Source organism: Lygodium microphyllum, chromosome 10 (genome assembly GCF_053477565.2).
Source record: "Lygodium microphyllum isolate KBCC chromosome 10, Lygodium_microphyllum_v1.1.10, whole genome shotgun sequence".
Taxonomy (NCBI): domain Eukaryota; kingdom Viridiplantae; phylum Streptophyta; class Polypodiopsida; order Schizaeales; family Lygodiaceae; genus Lygodium; species Lygodium microphyllum.
In genome coordinates, this window is record NC_141144.1 from 49,129,840 (window position 1) to 49,135,304 (window position 5,465).

The 5,465-nt window shown below is 43.7% G+C and overlaps 1 pseudogene; it reads left to right on the top strand.

Annotated features, from left to right (window-relative positions):
* The first annotated feature begins 659 nt into the window (after positions 1-659).
* Positions 660-1,662, top strand: LOC148029979 (uncharacterized; annotated as a pseudogene).
* The last annotated feature ends 3,803 nt before the right edge of the window (positions 1,663-5,465 follow it).

The window sequence follows — 5,465 nt, forward strand, 5'->3', positions numbered from 1 at the left end:
AAATAATCTTGGTTGCTTGGATGTCAGTGTAGAATTAATGCAAAAGGCATGGTGACATATTACTAGCACAATAAGGCTTTGACAAAAATTATGCTCATGTCAGACTTTTATAAAAGTGCTGGAATGAGGAAGGTCGCTTGCCTAATTTTGACATGTGAACAAGAAAAAGAAAAACTAAAGATAGAGGAGAAAAGGAAGGGGAAAAGGAGACTAATTGGGGGAGAGAATTCGAATGGGGGAAGAAAGGAGAGAAAAAGCGGGAGGAAGTTACGAACAAGGGAGAGAGAGCGCAATTTTCTGTGACGAAGGCCTGCAACAGAAAGAGGAATAAAAAACAAGAATGGGAGGATTATGATGGCGACACTATGAATCACAGATAGTCATCTGGAGCTGTGTATCATGTGACATCTCACAGATATGAAGCTCAAACTCTAGATCAAAGCACAAACAGGCAGAGAGAAAAAGTAAACAATGAAGCCGGCCTCGGTCATCAGGCCAGGAGGAGTGTTTGTAGCAGAGGCCCTGCTTGCATAACAGCTTAGAGAAGCTTCCCTTTCTCAGGCAGAGAACTGAGCATGACTCGTGGGTCCGCTTCCGGAGGCTCGGCTGCAGCCTTGCTCTCAATTGCACACGCTATCGCTGCTTGTGATGGGGTTTAGATGTCATATGTCGGTGATGCTGCTGTGACTATAGGTGAAGCATTGCGGCCAAATGTGGTGGACAAAACTGCATTTTGCGGTGGCAAGTCGCTGTCAAATGTGGCGAATTCAGAGGGGAAAAGTGCACTTTGAGCTGATGAATCACTATCTACTTCGAAATCGATGCCAACGGCATTCTGAATGTCTCCGCTGAGGATAAGACGACGGGCAGAAGAATAAGATCACAATCACCAATGATAAGGGGGCGGTGAAGTCGCGAGTGACGGTTTCCCTCGAGGCATCTCCTTTCCTCAATCAGATTGTGGCACCCGGAGATGTAGTGCTGGACCTCTCCAAACTCAGCCTTGCCACACTTCGATTGGAAGGGGGCCTCCGTCAGGATAATGATCAGATTGTGGCTACCAAGGCTGGGAGACTCAAATTCATAAAACCGAACAAGCTTTGGGTGGAAGGCTCACAAAAGCGTTATATTCCAAGTGCAAATGATATTGTCATCGGGCTTGTTGTTGATCGACGTTCAGAGAGCTTTACCATTGATATTGGAGGTCCAAGCTATGGAACTCTTTCTATCTTTGCATTTGAGGGTGCCACTAGACGCAATGTACCCAGCCTTCAAGCAGGTTCAGTGTTGTACATGCGAGTTGTGAAAGCTAACTATGACATGCCGCCTGAGCTTTCATGCATTGATGCCACTGGTAAATCAACAGGCTTTGGACAGTTGAAGAATGGTTTGTTTTTTTTTTTAATTGTTCAACAGGACTTGCACGAGTGCTGCTGAGCAGGCCCACCTGTCCTGTACTCGATGCACTCGGCAAAAGCTTGTCTTTTGAAATTGCTGTGAGTCTGGATCAATAGTCCTTCAGGTATCTACAGTAATCCTTGTTTCTAATGCCATTATAAATGCTGAGTTCTTGAGTGCTGCTCAACAGCAAGTGATGGTGCTGAAATTGCTACAAAGGGTACAATGATTTTGAACTATTGAAATGCTCATGTTGCTGGAGATCCACCAGTTTCCTCGTGATCAAAGTAATTCATCTTCTAGAACTGGGTCTTTCCTTGGAAAGCAAATCTGAAAGAGCTCACAGTTTTTTTTTATCGCATGATGCAACCAACTTCCATGTTGCAAGTATCCCAAAGGCTCTGTTTAGGCTGAAATTTCAGTAACCCAGTTCCCATTCTCAGCAATCCTCTCGACAGAGTTTTCATCTTCAAGCATGGCATACTACAGCTGAACGACCACGTGCAAGGCTTTACTTGGTGCTGTACTTGTTCGAACCAAAATTTTGAGCTGTGGCTATGTTCTTGACAAGCAATATATGATCTTTGGCATCAAATTTTGAGATCTTCTTGTTAGCCTCTTTCCTTGCTGTATCTTGAACCCCGTGTTTTGCAGCTCTTGCACGATCTCTTTGACATTTCTGGTGAACCCGACGTGAAAGTGCTGCGTCATCAGCAAGATGGGAGACTCGCAAGAAGAGATGACAGATGATAATGTCATGAAGAACCTGTTTCAGTCATTTACCATGTATATGCAGCAGCAAGCTCATGCAAAACGTGACAGTGATGCTATGGATGCTTTCAAAGCTGTCCAACAGGAGATGAAGCAGTTTAATGGCCAGCAAGTGTCAACTTACCTACATTTGTATGAAGAAAAGATGAAGTTTTTTTGGGTTTCTCAAGATGTTTGGAGCCGCTACTTCTTGCGGATCGTGGTGCGCGCTCTTGAAGGTCAAATTGCAGAAATTCAAGAGGCACATGCAGGTTGGACTGAATTTAAAAAGGCATTAAAAGATGAATATTTCCTGGAGGATACAGGTCTTATGAATCGCAGGAATTTTTTAGCATGGGTTTCTATGCCTAATAAGGGACTTTCTGTTACCGCTCTTCTGCGAGAGTTTGAAAGCCGTTATGATCAGTTGGATGGGACTGAACAGCAAGCTTTGGAGATGCAGAAAGTGGAGTTATTTTTGCAAGCTGCAGATGCTGATTTACAGGAAAAGTTGGATGATCTTTTGGAAGATCAAGCTATTGATTCAGGTTTAAAGACTGAGTGGAGACATGTCATTGATGCTGTGAATGCTCTTGTCAAGAAGCAGCGTAGGAGAGTCAGATTGCATCGAAATACAGGATTAGTTCCTGAAAAATCCTTGGAGACTTCTTCTTCTACCCCTGTTGCTTCTTTGCCTAAGCCTACTCCTCCTGTTATGAATCCACCAGTTCCTGCTGCTCCAGTGCCCTTATCTGTAGATGATGTTATTAAAGGCTTGGCGGATTTGACAATTGAAGCAGTCAAAGCTGAAGTTGGTAAGTTAAAAGAGCAACTTATGTCAGTACCTGCTGTAGCACCTGCTCCAGTGACTGCTTTTCCAGCTAGTCAAAGAAAAGGGCGACGATGTATTTGGTGTGATAGTACAGAGCACCAACACTGCAGAGATTGTGATGCTTTTCAGGAAGCACGTAAGAAGAATGTAGTGTTTTGGGGACAAGATGGGAAGATATGGCTGACAGAGACTGGCGCTCCTCTTGACACGAACTTTGGTAAGGGAGGTATGAGGAAGCTTGTTGATGATATGGCTTCGCGATCAGCTTATGTGAGTGTTAGAGGAGATGCTTCAGCTTTTGGAGTCCAGCTTGAGCAGAAATCTGATGGAGACTCTGCTTTGTGGTCTTCTGCCTTGGAGATAGCGAGAAGAGGGAAAGTTCAAACTTCTACTATGACTTGTGTGGGCTCTAGCATCCGAGGAGAAACAGGATGGGATTCTCCTGTTGACAGGCATTCTATTTTTGCTTATATGGCTAAAACGCAGGGTTTAGATGCCATGGTTGAGGAAAAGAGAAGAAGAGATGAGGAGGGTCCTAGTTCCTCCAAAAAGACTAGAGGGGGTGACTTTGTTTCACCACCTGTTACAGCTCCACCTATGCCAAATTCTCCAACTCAAACAGGTTCTGATCAACCAATGGGAGACAAACAGAAAGAAAAGAGGCAACCAAGAAAAGAGCCAGGATTCAAGCTCTTGTCAGACCTTGATATGCAAACGGATATGAGTAAGATTTTTCATGAAAGAATTTTGAATAGTGAAGTCACTTTTACTGTTGGAGAGGCTCTTGGGATTGCTAGAAGAGAAATACAGGATCAGATGCAGGATCTTTTGCGGAGGAAATGACATGCGATGGAAGGACCTGCTTTACAGGGATTGCGGCATGGAGCTCTTGGGAAAGAGCATGATGATGCAGTGATGGTTGAGAATGCTTCTGCTAATCCGCAATTGGAGAAAATAGTGCAGCCTATGCAGTATGAAGAAAATGAGACCCCTATTCTCATTCCTCGCAGCCATTTTTCACGAAGTCATTGGGCTAGAGCAACCACTAAGACAGTGGTAAGGATTGGAGAGAAACAAATTCCCTTGATTGCTTTAGTTGATCATGGCTCTGAGATTAATCTTATTGCTCGAGGTGTTTATGAGAGTGGCAAGTGGCCTATGGATGCAGAGCATGGCTGGCGTATGAGAGCCGCCAACAATACTTCTGGTGATATGTATGCTGCTTGTCCGAGTATCAGAATTTCTATTGGTAATGTTGAAGAGGATTATCATTGCTTTGTTCAGGATTCATGCTCTTATCCGATTATTCTTGGACAGCCTTTCATTACAGAAGCAAGAATGGAAACAAAAGTGATGGATGACGGATCAGCTTATGCGCGGATACGCAGTAAAGATGGTATGCGAGCTGTTCAGTTTATGACTGTTGGGGTAAATCATCCGAGAAACAGGGACTCCTTGCGTGAGGCACCACTACCTGCGAAGGAGTTGGATTTTCATTAGGTACCGCTGTCTTGCGAGACGCCAGTGGTACGGAGCGGAGAAAAGAGGAGATCTCGCCTCCTGGCAGCCAGTCTTCCTCCAATAACTTTGTTGGGATTACTTCAGATAGTTCAGTAAGTTATCAGAAAATTTCAGATTTGCCTAGAGCTGCCAGGCAGTACATTGGTCGTAAGGAGAAAGAGTTAAAGAATGCAGGTATCTTGCAAGCAGAAGAGGATGTGGATGGATTGTATGAAGGGATGTCTTATGCAGATACATTGTTTGAGATGAGAGCAATGCTGAAAACTGATGTATGCAAGGGTACAAAGATCATACCTGTGCAAACCTTGGATATGTTTCAGGAAATTTCTAGTTTTATGCTGCAAACAGAGTTAGAGGCTGAGAAAACTCAGCAAACTGAATTTATGGCTGATCTTGATCAGCTAACAGAATTGCAGAGGGCTGAATCCATTCAGCCAACAGAGTTGAATGCAGAAAAATTTCTGCATACAGAGTTTCAGGATGCGTCTATGCAGTCCATTGAGCCGAGGGCTGAATTCATTCAGCCAACAGAGTTGAATGCAGAAAAATTTCTGCATACAGAGTTTCAGGCTGCACCCATGCAGTCTATAGAGCTAAAGGCTGAAATTTTTCAGCCAACAGAGTTGAAAGATGCTGAAAATTTGCAGAAATTGCAGCAAAGGAAAGAGTGCTTGAATGATGCTAAGGTTGACACAAAATATAAAACAGTTGATAAGAAGGTTAAGCCGATTGCAGGCCCGCTTCCTTCTGATAGTGATGAGCAGATTGAAAAAGCTATGAAGCAGCCTATGTTGAGGGATCCTGCAAATATTGGACATAAGTTTACAGCTGAAACTCTTGCAGAATTGAAGATTGGAAATGATGATTTTTTGCTTCCAGTGGAAAAAGAATGTTTTAGAGAGATGCTTGGACGTCATGGTAAGGCATTTGCTTTCTTTCCACATGAAATTGGCTGCATTAGTCC